General features: G+C 44.6%; 5 non-coding genes and 1 pseudogene across 5 annotated transcripts in view; 4 read left to right on the top strand and 2 right to left on the bottom strand.

Moving 5' to 3' along the window:
- trnas-aga (transfer RNA serine (anticodon AGA)) overlaps positions 1-67 on the top strand; it is an 82-nt gene extending 15 nt beyond the window's left edge. Inside the window, exon 1 of the tRNA in view lies at positions 1-67. This exon is cut by the window's left edge and continues 15 nt beyond it. This is a non-coding gene — a tRNA (tRNA-Ser).
- A 213-nt stretch (positions 68-280) lies between these two features.
- trnag-gcc (transfer RNA glycine (anticodon GCC)) lies at positions 281-351 on the top strand. The gene has a single exon. It is a non-coding gene; the product is annotated as a tRNA-Gly (tRNA).
- Positions 352-5,794: 5,443 nt separating this feature from the next.
- Positions 5,795-5,936, bottom strand: LOC138234926 (U4 spliceosomal RNA). Its single transcript, XR_011187997.1, has one exon. It is a non-coding gene; the product is annotated as a U4 spliceosomal RNA (small nuclear RNA).
- A 1,292-nt stretch (positions 5,937-7,228) lies between these two features.
- On the top strand, positions 7,229-7,347 carry LOC138234894 (5S ribosomal RNA). The gene has a single exon (XR_011187969.1). It is a non-coding gene; the product is annotated as a 5S ribosomal RNA (ribosomal RNA).
- A 4,587-nt stretch (positions 7,348-11,934) lies between these two features.
- Positions 11,935-12,075, top strand: LOC138234915 (U1 spliceosomal RNA; annotated as a pseudogene).
- Positions 12,076-13,243: 1,168 nt separating this feature from the next.
- trnar-acg (transfer RNA arginine (anticodon ACG)) lies at positions 13,244-13,316 on the bottom strand. Its single transcript has one exon. It is a non-coding gene; the product is annotated as a tRNA-Arg (tRNA).
- Between the last annotated feature and the right edge of the window lie 969 nt (positions 13,317-14,285).

The raw sequence follows: 14,285 nt of genomic DNA, 5'->3' as shown, positions 1-14,285 counted from the left end.
TGGTTAAGGCGATGGACTAGAAATCCATTGGGGTCTCCCCGCGCAGGTTCGAATCCTGCCGACTACGTTATCCGCCTCCAGTCGGTGTGTTTCGGCGCAAGCAAAGAAGCGCGCCTCTTTGCTGTTCCTGGTGGTTTTAAAACGCCCAATCGCTTGTACCCGCTGCCTTAGAAATAAGTTCTTCAGCGTCCGCAAATGGCATTTTGCAGCTGGAAGCAGATGTCGACGCGTTTTGCACAGAGCACCAAAAAAGCATCTTTTTTGAAGGCCCAGGCACTGAGCATTGGTGGTTCAGTGGTAGAATTCTCGCCTGCCACGCGGGAGGCTCGGGTTCGATTCCCGGCCAATGCAGTGGCTTTTGCAGCGAGCGGCTCCATCACTTGCATCCCCTTGCAACTCGCAACTGAAAACCCACTGAAGCTAAGCAGGTGTGAGCCAGGTCAGTACCTGGATGAGGATGAGCTACAGGGAAAAACAAAGCTTCCAGCTGGAAGCGGTGTTAATGGTGCCGGCGGGGGGGCGCTCACCCTGAGGTCTGTGCGGGTCCCAATGCCCCAGTATAGTGACGGAGATGCTGTGTTGTAAAAGGGCGCTGTCTTTTGGATGAGATGTAAAACCGAGGTCACAGCGCTCTGTGGTCATTCAAAATGACCACCAAAACCTTTGACAAAAGCTCTTGGTAATTGATGGTCTTCAATAATGCTTCTCCTTTAGGTACATTTTAAATCAGCTGAAAAATGCTGTGAAATGGGGGGGCACTTCAGGCCAGTGTAGGATTTGGGTTACAAGAACCATGAAACTGCACGAGAAAGCCCGTACACTGATTACACGGCTTTCTATTCAAAGGAGGACAAAAGAAATTCCCTGAGTTTGATTTTTTGCAGCACAGAGAGGAGCACTGTCGTGAGGCTGGTTAGCTCAGTTGGTTAGAGCGTGGTGCTAATAACGCCAAGGTCGCGGGTTTGAGCCCTGTACGGGCCAGGTCTAGATCCAGGTCCCTGTTTGTGAAACAGGCAAATGACTGTCTCAGGGGCCCATTCCTCATTCTCAAGACACATGTATGCAGTATGTACACCGTGCATTGAGCAATAGGGACTGAATACACCACAGGTAAGGTTAGAAGTCATTCTGAGGTGCCACATGTGAGGGATACAGCTAGGCATCCGAAATGTAGGGTTTGAGACCCTTCAGGAGTACTGCATCCTTTGAGACAGACCCGTGCATGTTAAACAAATGATCATTTCTTTCGGCATTAGGGACTAAATATACTAAACATATGATGCTAAAATGTTATTTTCACATATATTAATGTAATAAATGATTGCTTATGCTTTAGAAACAAATCTAATTAAAATAAAAGCTTAAGTTTTGTATTTATCTTGTACCATAGAACATGATTTTCTTTGTATTTCAAGCCCACAAAGTGTCCAAATGACGCACTACATGATATAAGGAAGATTATCACATGCATATCGGTATTATCTTTCTTATGAAAATGCATTCCTTTCATTACCTTTTACTTTTTAAAATGAACTCAAATTGAGTATAATGTAATAATTTAAGTAGAATAGATTCTAATAATATAATGATCCAGTGTTTTGCACTACTTCACTGCTTCACTGCTCTATGCCATCTGGAAATAAATCCTCAGACTGCTTACTGCCCTGGGCATGTACCAATAAATTAAAGGAGCACATCTGTTTATCACTGCGTTGAAGCAGGAGACACACAGTCTCTGCAAACACATCCTAGATACAGTGTTCCAGCACCTTTGACCTCATCCAGAACATATCATTTCTTGAAAGGGATTGCTGTCCGAATGCACATCTGAATCCCAAACAGAATCTCTAGTAAAATACGATCATTTGTGAAACAGGCAAATGACTGTCTCAGGGGCCCATTCCTCATTGTCAGACACATGTATGGAATGCTTTCACCGTGCATTGAGCAATAGGGATTAAAAACACCGCAGGTAAGGTTAGATGTCATGTTCTATGCTCATTTCTTTCAGCATTAGGGACTAAATATACTAAACGTATGATGCTAAAATGTTATTTTTACATATATTAATGTAATAAATGATTGCTTATGCTTTATAAACAAATCTAATTAAAATAAAAGCTTAAGTTTTGTATTTATCTTGTACCATAGAACATGATTTGCTTTGCATTTCAAGCCCACAAAGTGTCCAAATGTTCTATGATCATTTCTTTCAGCATTAGGGACTAAATATACCAAACGTATGATGCTAAAATCCTGAAAAAAGGATGTGCTCCATCTCGTCAGTAGATTGGATTCCAAAACTGATTTGGGTCAATATACATTACCTTTGAAATTAAAGTACAGTCTACTGTAGGGAACCATCAACTTAGAAAGCATTGGCCTTCCCTGGGGGTCAGGTAGGTGCAAAAGATAAACCTTTATCCTATCTTTATCTTAAGATAAGTGGCCAAGCAGTATTTTTCCAAGTTTCACCAAGCACATCATGTTGCCATAGTAGACAAAGTTCTATAAAATGTTAAATAACTTTTAAAAAAAGTATCTTGGTCTTACAGTACTGTACAAGGTGAATTAAACTGTCCCTGGTAAGAAAAAGTAATTAGAAGCATCTCAGAAACTTTATCTCTAGAAACATTAGCTGTTTTATATCATGTAATTTAGTGTGATGTTGTCAGAATTCAAGGACATTATCACACACAGAAATTGGTTCAGTTAAATCTAAAAAACACAGCTAAACATGGGTTTAAATGTAACAGAAGTCTTACCTCTTGTCAAAAGATTTAATTCAAGAAGCGATGTAATAAATGATTGCTTATGCTTTATAAAGAAATCTAATTAAAATAAAAGCTTAAGTTTTGTATTTATCTTGTACCATAGAACATGATTTTCTTTGTATTTGAAGCCCACAAAGTGTCCAAATGATGCACTACATGATATAAGGAAGATTATCACATGCATATCGGTATTATCTTTCTTATGAAAATGCATTCCTTTCATTACCTTTTACTTTTTAAAATGAACTCAAATTGTGTATAATGTAATAATTTAAGTAGAATAGATTCAGGTAGGAAATATAGAGTCATGATGTTTATGGCTGACATCATTTCACATGGGTGAATTTTAAGCTAAGAAATAAAAACATTTACAATGAAGATACCATTGCTTAATTTTAAATGCCTTTAAAAAATAAATACCTCCTGAGAATAATTTGCCACTCCCAGATCCTTGGTAAGGTACTGTTTGAATCCAATCAGGAGAGGAGCATCCAGGGAGTGCTTTCTATAGAGTCCAGCTTGGGCCACTCTCTTCCGGCCTGCTGATACTTTTTAACTACTGAGGGCCTGTAAGGATATAAAACACCGGTTTAAACATTTTATACCTATAAGACATTTTAGAATTTTAGTAAAAAATAGATACATCTGAAAAATAAAAAGTCTTACTGCTGATAGAGTTCTTCAGAGCTCACATCTTCCCCTTCCTTATCCGCTTCTGTTTCAGTTTCTAGAGCAGCCTCTGGCATCTCTTCCTCCTGGACTGCGGCCTCTTGCTCAGGGCCGCTGGAATGCAGGTAGATTCTTTTCAACATGCTTTTACATAATATGTTGTAACAATGATTTCAAAAAGAAACTACAGAAGCCTTACAGATTAAAAATATCTCACCTTGCCAATGTGTCTTCAGGCTTCCCATGTACAAAAAGGCCCAAGGACTCTAGCAGTCTTACAACCACTATCCTGTTTGCCTCACCAGACACGATCTCTATTCTGTGGTAATCCACGATGACCCCGTTCTTCAGGTGATTCATCATGTCCTCCCTCGCCTGTTGAGAGGCCATCCTGATGTTTTCTGCCGTGGCGTGCTTCATACACACCCTCTTCAAGTGAGCAGGAAGCTGATCAAGAGTATTCAGGCACATCTTGCACACCAGGGGAATCCTCGCGGGTTTCCTTTGAAAATAAATAATACCATCTGTGTATAGAAACAAGCTAAGACTGATTTCTTAAATTATCCTTAATTTTCTCTCTCATAGTTTGAGCATAATGATTTTATTGCATTTATATAAGAATTGCTCATTGCTCCTAAATAAATAATGGTTTCATAAAAAAGTGAACACTTGGTCTCAGTCACAGACTTTCCAATAGAAGCCATTGTGGAGTTCAGCAACTGCAGGTCCTAGAAGTGGGGAAGGAATTTTAAAAGAGAAATTGAATTACAATACAGAAGGAATGGCTGAGGGATCACTGAAATATATATATACAAATTCCAAAGACTGAGTCCATATAGAAACAACTACCTTTCATTTTCAGTATAAGAAAAAAAAAACATTATCTTCCAAAGCATCATAAAATTGTCCCTTCTTCCAGACTCTACTTCTCTCTTGTAGTAGTATAGCAGACCTTTCCAGGTGAGCAGATCACAGAGTCCGAAATGAGCTTCCTCCATCAAGCAAAGTACCTGAACATGACTCTGTCTTCATAAAAGTGCCCCTGTAATAAAGAAATTAAATCCGAAATCAAGAGGGCAGTTGCCTACTGAAATACAAGAAGTCATCAATTTTAACCTAGCAACACATTAAAGGCTGCATCTATACAAGTACGATTCTAGAAATGCTCACCAGATTACGTTTTAAGAAGGAACTGCGCCTCAGGTTCCGCCGAGATCTTAACTCGGATGGCAGGATTCAGAGTCCGGAGTGCGGACTGATGGCGCACGGAGGGTCCATATACTGTGGATCCCTCAGTGATCTTCCGCGTATTCAAACCGTTAGCGTGTGACTCCCCTGTCCCCGTGACCTCTTTGCTCTGCTCTCTCCTCTGTGCAGCTGAGCCCGACTCACGGTAAAATGGAAAAAAATATGCCCTCGACGTGAGATTTATTCTGGAGCGAGCCAGTGTTGCGCATAGCTGCCTTCAAAGCAGTTAACCCAGGTTCAATTCCCGGCCAACGCAGTTGCGAATGTTTTCAAATGCTGTCATGAGCCTTGGATTGTGACTAGCAAAGCGAAGCCTTTTGAAAGAGCTAAAGCACTGCAAAACGGAATTGAAGGAGAATCTTACAGGGGATTCTGAGCAGTGTCTGCATACATGCAGTCAGATAAAGGTGCTGAAAGCTTGAGCTACTCTCAATGTCATGCTGCCCTTCCCCGGAGTAAATCTGTTACATTGAAAGAATGCTTCTGGCAGGTTCAAAAAGGGACCCTTGTTAATTGGAGAAATCAATGATTTCGAATGAATTCTGTATGCGTTAAAAGACAGCTATACACAGAAAACATGCAGGACACTGCTCATGATGTTTCCCGAGCCGAAACACAGTGCGTTTTTCCAAGCCATTTGACAAAGCCCACCCACTGAAAACTGCAGCAGATCGTGTAAAGACGTTCAACTTTGTAACTACTGCACGCACAGGAAGCAGAATAAATTCCTCTTTTCAAACTGTCAAAGGTTTGCTTTGCGAACGCTGCAAGACATCGCACAATCTCTTTTGAATGGGGACAAACGATTTCTTATGGGGCGCAGTAAGTACAGACGTTTAAAATGCTCCACTCATGCCGACGATGCAGCATGAAGAAGCGCAACCTAACGTTTGACAGACAAAAGCCAGACGCCGCTACGAGCAATATGAAATCATACTGACAGCACACGGCGTTTCGCGCTGACTCAAAAGTAATCTCGACAGACGCTGTTCTCTGCATAAAGCTGAAAGAGCTAAAGAGCGTTTCTGTTGACACGTAACAAGCTCGTTTCTTTCTACCATGATATCACCGTGACCAAATCTGTCTTTAAACACCTTGCTCAGTCTCTGACGAGACTGTCAAAAATTGCTTTCGCCGATTGTATTGCAAACCGGCGGAAGCGGGGTATTGGGAAAAGTTTTCAACTAGCAATAATCGCGCCTCGGCTAAACCTCACAGGCTACGATACTGCCACTGCGCAAAGCTGACGGTTGCCAGGCAACCGCGGGGATCCTATGGAAATCGTTATCGATCGTCTCATGGCATGTCGTTGCTATAACGCTTCATATTTGTCGTCTTCTTCTTCTTCTAGCTTGAGGTTTTGAAGAATTTCATGACAGACAAGGGCTCCGTTGGGAACAAAGGGCGTTGTGAGAAAACCGTTGCTTATTTTCAGCAGCAGAAATACAACCCTTTAAATACAAGATGACAGAACAATGACGAAGGGCATGCCGGGAGGAACTCATGCACTACAGAGGAAAGGGGGCGGGCACGTACAGTTCACATTCAAGCCACAAGAACTCTTCTCGGATGTTGCACAAACAAATCCTAACGTCCTGAAAGCATTGCAGCATGTTTGTGTCCCACTTCCCGTGGCTGCGGGACGACTGACACGAACGGACAAACACAATCTGTGGCGTTTAGCGTGACATAGTCTTGCAGGCATCGTGCTGTCTCACTGCAATATTATACCGCTGGAGGAAACAGTCCATCTGGCCATGAAACTCATTTGAACGTCTAGCTACAACAACTAACAATATCATGATTTATTCAGGATGTGTGGAATCAGCACGTCCCGGAGACAGCTTCCGAAATCGTGAGCATTCTCTGGTGGTAGGGGCGTTCAAGATGGCGCTCAGGTGGGAGGTAAAGTTTAGTGGTTCGGGAGTTTTTTTGAGTTTTTCATGACCTGAATGTTAATTTTTGCTTTTTTTGACTACAGAAAAATAAGGACTTAACACTAGTTGTTTAAACTTCAGTTATAATTGAAAGAAAAAAAAACGATTTTTTTTTAGGTTTAAAAAGTCCGATATGAGTAACACTGGGAAAAGAAAAGAGAGTGCTGGGTCTTCGAAGGAGAACTCTAAGATACCTCAATCGTATATGTATAGCACTACAAAAAAATCGATGGCAACTAAAGGGAAAAGTGAAGCAGCTGCAGGGGCAGCAAGAGGGCGGAGGCGCCGTGCGCCCGGCCGACGTGTTGGACCGGTGCGCTTTACGTGCTGAAATAAACACGCGACAGCCCCGAAATGTTTCCAGAGTGCTGTGCACTGAAGACTTGCCTGGTGCTCCTCCGTGCAGATTGTTTGTCCTCCTCCAGTGCAGGACGAGCCAACACAAGGGAGCGCATTCGCCAACATCCAGGCACGCAATGCGATTTGGAAAGCAGCTCCTTTCCAAAGAGTTGCACACGAACGATCCTTCAGTCCCGCTCGGGGGGCACGGAACCCCCGCCACACACAGCTTCAAGTAGCGAGTCAGGCGCCAGGGGTTTCGCTTACGGCCACACCACCCTGAACATGCCCGATCTCGTCTGATCTCGGAAGCTAAGCAGCGTCGGGCCTGGTTAGTACTTGGATGGGAGACTGCCTGGGAATACCAGGTGCTGTAAGCTTTTGCTCTCCCGGCCAGCAGGGGTCGCCGTTGGTGCCGTAGGCTTTGGGAGGAAAACCTGCAGGATGGAAAGGTGATCTATAGCCTCATCTCTAGAGATGTTTTGTTGCTGTGGCATGTGTGTGACCCATATTCAAAAAAAAACCCCGTCTGTAAAACGAATATCGAAGCTGCCTCTAAATCTGCAAATGAAGATGAGTCGATAAACCACTCGTTTTTCGTATAACTAGACATATATTCATTTGTTACCAATTTCATTCATTGAGCATGGATACAATAGAGGTACAGCCATTCACTGTTTGACATGTCTGCACTGGTACAGAACCCAGCAATCAGAAAACGGGTGAAACTGTCTTTAGACTCAGCATACAGTACCGAGGCCCCCCATGACCAAATAAAGGCTAACCTCGATAATCAGCCTAAAGAACGCAGACTACAGCAAAACGACTGACTTTGAAAAGGGAATGAACGTCCGGAAGGAGTAGTGGAACTAGCTTGAGATGCTTCTCCGGACCCCTAACTAAAAGCCAGCGAGAACCAGCAGCGGCGTCCACTCCTGTCGAACCGGGATCCTTCCGCAGCCACGCAGCTCGTGGTGTCCTAACCCTCCCGTATCTGATTTTGGACCAAGCACATCAGGGGAGAGCGCGAACCCAGTCCCCCACTACCAGAAATTATGCAGTCGAGATTCCCACATTTGGGGAATTCACAGGGTTCAGCACAGCCGGAGTGCAAAAATGACTCTGTTTTCTCCCCGAGCGAGGAGGAAGGAGAGCATGGCGATGGGGACAGCTGGAACCCCTCCACCCCTCCCTCTACCCCCTTCCTTGAAATGGACTCCGTGAACGCTTTTACTGCTGCCACCCTGATGAAGGCTCATTCAGAGGATGGCTGGCAGGAAATTGGTAAGAAGAAAAAGAAAAAGAAGAAGGTAACAGGTGAGACCGAAGAGAAATGTGTTTTGTAAAGACTGGTTCCACTTTCTTATGTAATATGGCTCTAAACATAATTTCTCTTAACACCAGAGGTATCAATGACAGAGTGAAATGCCAGTCTGTCTTTGATTACCTCCAGCAGAGAGAGGGAGATGTGTTGATGTTGCAGGAGTGTGCTTTAGCCTATCAAGAGAGGTATAAAAGCTTTGAAGATAGGTGGGATAAAGGGCCTTCTGTTTGGTCAGGGGACAATAACAACAGAGCCTCTGGCGTGGCCATTCTTTTCAAAGGATGGGCTTTCAAATTGAAAAGTATTCAGAGGGTCATAGATGGCAGGTTGCTGTGTGTGGATGTGGAATGGGGGACCGTTAACCTGCGGCTAATCAATGTGTATTGTCCTACTGATGTGGGAGGAAGGGTGGAGCTACTCAAGGCACTCTCTCCCCTATTGTTAAGTAGCACAGACGTGATAGTGGGAGGGGATTTTAATTGTATCTTAGAGCACACAGACAGGCAGTCTAGCTCTCCGATAAAATTGGATTCCAGCTCACTGGCCCTGCAAAACTTAGTTCAAGACTTTAAACTCTCAGACACATATAGATGTATATATCCCACAACAGCAGGATATACATGGTCAGGGAGGAATAGCAGCTCCAGAATTGACTATTGCTTTGTCTCAGAGAGAGTGAAAGTTGTTGGGGTCACTCTTCAGCCTGTCTTCTTCTCAGATCATCAGGCTTTAGGGTGTAGAGTGGAACTCCAGGGCGGGACTGTCTTTGGCCCAGGCCTCTGGAAACTCAACACAAAGCTGCTAGAGAACGAGGGGGTTGTATCCCGCTACAAGGAGAAACTATCACAGTGGCTGTCCTTGCAGTGTCTGTACGGGTCAGTAGGAGAGTGGTGGGAGGAGGTGAAGGTGAGGACAAAGGCCTTTTTCATGGCTGAGGGAAGGAAGGCTGCTGCCAGACGGAGAGGAGTGCTAGCCAGGAAACAGAGGCAGCTGCAGCGTCTCTACACGATGCTGCACAGTGGCTTCGATGTGCTCGAGGATATCACCCTTTTAAAAAAGGACATCCGGAGCATAGCCGAAGAAAGTAGTCGAGGAGTGCTGTTAAGAAGCAGAGTGCAGTTCTTGGAAGAAAATGAGAAGTGTACTCGCTTCTTTTTCAGGAAAGTGGTAGGCTCCAAGTCTGTCATGGAAAGTGTAGTTGATGAGGAGGGACGAGAGAGAACAGAGCCGAGTGCTATCCTCTCCTGCACCGAGGCCTTCTACTCAAGACTGTACAGCTCTACAGAGGTAAAGGATGAAGAAATTCATTTTTTTACCTCAAAGCTAGAAAACGTTTTGAGTGAAGAAGATAGGGAAGTACTTGAGAGGGATTTGACAGTAGAAGAGCTGAGACAGGCTATGGAGAGCTTACAGAAGGGGAAAACTCCGGGTGCTGACGGGCTCCCTAAAGAATTTTATTGCACCTTTTGGGATCTGCTTCAGGATCCGCTACTGCTCCTATTCGAGGAAAGCTATAAGACAGAATTGCTGCCTGACTCCTTAAGAGAAGGCACTATCTCTCTCTTGTTTAAGAAAGGAGCAAAGAATGACATAAAGAACTGGAGACCCCTCAGCCTCTTAGGCGTGGACACTAAGATCCTGCGCCTACAAAATGTAGTGGCCTCACTGGTAGGGAAAGAACAGACTTGTGGGATAGCAGGACGCCTGATGAGCGACAACCTGGCCTTGTTGAGGGATGTTTGTCTGTACTCAGAGGATCGCTCCCTCCCTCTGTGCATTTTAGGTGTAGACCTAGAAAAGGCCTTTGACCGCCTAAACCGGCAGTACTTAACATCGGTACTTGAGCACATGAATTTTGGCCCCATCATGAGAAAGTGGATTAACCTGCTGTACACAGGTAGCAACAGCAGAGTAATGGTTAATGGCAATAGATCACGCCCCTTTGAAGTCTGTTCAGAGGTGAGGCAGGCCTGCCCATTATCCCCCTTGTTATTCGTTTTGGCTATGGAGCCCTTAGCCTGTGCCTTGCGCCAGGATCAGGCCATTAATCGGATACCAGTGCCTGGAAGTGGGGGAGGAGAGGTAAAGACATCTCTATACATGGATGACGTCACCCTGCTCCTCTCTGACAATGCCTCAATTAGCAGAGCTCTGCAGTGCTGTGATCGTTTCTCTTTGGCTTCATCCGCAAAAATTAACAAATCTAAGAGTGAGATTTTTTATCAGAACTGGAGGGAGCCAAAAGAAGGACATGATCTCAGGCTGCAAGAGAAGAGAATTAAGGTCCTGGGGGTGTATTTTGGAGAAGAGATGGGAACAGTAAATTGGCAGAACAAATTGCCAATCTTAAACAAAAAACTGATGCAATGGAAGGACCGAGACCTCACCATGACAGGGAAGGTGCTGGTCATCAAAGCCGAGCTCTTGCCTGTCTTGAATTTTCTGGCTTCTACCTTCCCAATCCCACACCGTGTTGCAGCGGTGCTGAGGAGATTGATGTTTCAATTTCTATGGGGTGGGAAGCAGGAAAGACTCAGAAGGGAAATAATGTACAGGCCGCTACCCTCAGGGGGGAAGTCTGTCCCAGATATTGCTACGAAGCTGCTGTGCATTTTCCTGGCCTCTGTGCTGAGAGGCTTTGCAACAGCACCTGCAGCGCGTACCTGGACTTATTTTTCCAGGCTCTGGGTAGGTAGGGAGGAGTTCAGAGTGTGGGGTGTCAGACCCAAGCTGGACGTCCCACTCTCTGACACATGCCCTGCAATTTATGGGACAGTTAAAAGTTTTCTAAGATCTCACCCAATTGGCCATATTCCCCTCCGAGATGTCAGCGTCCAAAAACTGGAAGATTTCGTTGCACCCCAGAACAATAGGCAGACCCCTGTGGGCATTTTAACATCAGCCCAAACAAGGAAGGTGTGGAGACACACATCCTCTAAATTTCTGTGCAACATTAACAGAGATTTAGCCTGGAGTGTCTTCCACCAGTGCTTACCGGTACGAACTTTCTTGTACCGTAGGGGCCTCACCCCCAGCCCTCGCTGCGTTAGGGTGGGCTGCGGCGAGGAGGAGACTGTGACCCATCTCCTGTGGTCCTGTTTTTTTGCTAAGGCCTTCTGGGCACAGTTTGAAGATTGGTTGCAGGCTCTCTTGCCCCAATTTACCCTGACCGCTGCTTTCGTCATATACGGCATCTCTCCTGTCAAACTTCCTCCCGACGTGTTTGACAGGATCTGGGCCGTGGTGAACAGTGGGAAAGACGCCCTGTGGAGAGTGAGGAACATGGGGCTGTTCAAAGGCATCGAGGTCCCAGTCAAGGCAGCAGGTAGCCTGGCCCTGTTCATCACCCGAGAGAACTATTACCTCAGAGATCTGTGGAGAGAAGGGAGGGAGGAAGCAGAAAATCTGTGGGAAATAGAGAGCATAGGTCAATATCTCAAGAAACTGTGAAAAACATTATCATGTTTAAGTAAAGAATGTGATTTGCACCAGAAAAAAAGAAAATTGTTGCTATGTAACTGTTACCGTGTCAAAATGTAATGAGATGTGATCATATATACTGTTTTAAGTATGTATATTAATGTAAAGCTTTCTGATTTGTGATGTCCTGTATTTTTTTGTGAAAAGAAAATAAAGTTCTTAAAAATCGAAATCGAATCGGTTCACCCAGGGCGAGGCTCGGCCGTTGCACTCCGGCTGTGCTGACCCCTGCGAATTCCCCAAATGTGGGAATCTCGACTGCATAATTTCTGGTAATGGGGGACTGCGTTCGTGCTCTCCCCTGATGTGCATGGTCCAAAATCAGATACGGGAGGGTTAGGACACCACGAACTGCGTGGCTGCGGAAGGATCCCGGTTCGAAAGGAGTCGACGCCGCTGCTGGTTCTCGGTGGCTTTTAGTTAGGGGTCCGGAGAAGCATCTCAAGCTAGTTCCACTACTCCTTCCGGACGTTCATTCCCTTTTCAAAGTCAGTCGTTTTGCTGTAGTCTGCGTTCTTTAGGCTGATTATCGAGGTTAGCCTTTATTTGGTCATAGGTGGCCTCGGTACTGTATGCTGAGTCTAAAGACAGTTTCACCCCTTTTTTTAATTGCTAGGTTCTGTAGGTTCTGTACCAGACATGTCAAACAGTGAATTGCTGTACCTCTATTGTACCCGTGCTCAATGAATGAAATCAGTAACAAATGAATATATGTCTAGTTATACGAAAAACAAGTGGTATATCGACTCATCTTCATTTGCAGATTTAGAGGCAGCTTCGATATTTTTTTTTTAATATGGGTCACACACATGCCACAGCAACAAAACATCTCTAGAGATGAGGCTATAGATCACCTTTCCATCCTGCAGGTTTTCCTCCCAAAGCCTACGGCACCAACGTATGCTATTGCAGACACCAACGTTGCCTAGATAGAAAACCGAAATAGCCGTGGGTTTGCTTGCTGGTCTGAAGGATCTCTCTTCGAATCTCTATCATTTGTCAATGGAAGTAAAAGGCACTGCAATCTCATACATTCAGAATCAAACCCGCAGCTGTTGTTCGACTTTATTTCTTGACTAATTACATCTGAGTGTCGCATGAGCAGTTACATAAACTTGTCTGGTATATTTGAACACAAATGCCGTTCTTCAATTAAAACTAACAGTACATTGTCAGGGACATTCAGTTCTATACAAACAAGAGACAGACAAGAGAATATTTCTACCGTTCATGTGGACTACGTGTTGACTTACTGATCGGAATAATTGAAAAGTTCAGGCTCATAGCCGATGCAGTGCGTGCTAATTAGAACAGCAACGCTGAGCTCTCAGCACCGTACTGAGGCCAGGTGTTTTTCTAAAGCTGTCAGGTGCAGTTCATTTACATGAAGGAAATCTCTTACTGGGTACGATTACAATGCAGTAAGTAGCACAGACTAATTAGGGAGTAGCCCGATGCGTTTAAAAACGACCCGAGCCAGGCAGGAGTCGAACCTGCAATCTCCTGATCCGTAGTCAGACGCGTTATCCATTGCGCCACTGGCCCCGGTGTGACACTGCAGGACTGTAACCCAGTGAGATCAGCACTGCAACTAGTAAAATATTATCCCCGGTCCATTCTTTTCCAAAAGTGAGAAACACCTGTTTTCTACATTTTGTCTGTTTTAAAACCATATCTCTTTAAACCAAACCAAGAGTCTGTCTTTTGCACTGATATTCTGATTCATTTCGATTTCAAAGAAAAAAAAAACATTATCTTCCAAAGCATCATAAAATTGTCCCTTCTTCCAGACTCTACTTCTCTCTTGTAGTAGTACAGCAGACCTTTCCAGGTGAGCAGGTCACAGAGTCCGAAATGAGCTTCCTCCATCAAGCAAAGTACCTGAACATGACTCTGTCTTCATAAAAGTGCCCCTGTAATAAAGAAATTAAATCCGAAATCAAGAGGGCAGTTGCCTACTGAAGTTCAAGAAGTCATCAATTTTAACCTAGCAACACATTAAAGGCTGCATCTATACAAGTACGATTCTAGAAATGCTCACCAGATTACGTTTTAAGAAGGAACTGCGCCTCAGGTTCCGCCGAGATCTTAACTCGGATGGCAGGATTCAGAGTCCGGAGTGCGGACTGATGGCGCACGGAGGGTCCACATACTGTGGATCCCTCAGTGATCTTCCGCGTGTTCAAACAGCCAGCGTGTGACTCCCCTGTCCCCGTGACCTCATTGCTCTGCTCTCGCCTCTGTGCAGCCGAGCCCGACTCATGGTAAAGTGGAAAAAAATATGCCCTCAACGTGAGATTGACTCTGGAGTGAGGATAGACGTTACCTTTTTATCGTTGAACAGGATGTATGTGATGTGGCGACTAGGTTCAATTTTGTATCCTCTTTAAAAGATTAAGGACTGGGGTGAGCGTGATTTACCACCCTTTCAGCTAAGAACCCGACGTGCGCACCGTTTAAGCTGCATAGACTCGGTCGTTTAACTCTTCTCCATTAGAAGGGTTAAGGTTAAAG

Source organism: Lepisosteus oculatus, unplaced genomic scaffold, assembly GCF_040954835.1.
Source record: "Lepisosteus oculatus isolate fLepOcu1 unplaced genomic scaffold, fLepOcu1.hap2 HAP2_SCAFFOLD_76, whole genome shotgun sequence".
NCBI classification, from domain to species: domain Eukaryota; kingdom Metazoa; phylum Chordata; class Actinopteri; order Semionotiformes; family Lepisosteidae; genus Lepisosteus; species Lepisosteus oculatus.
Note: the sequence above shows the minus strand (reverse complement) of the source record. Positions and strands in the feature narration are given on the sequence as shown.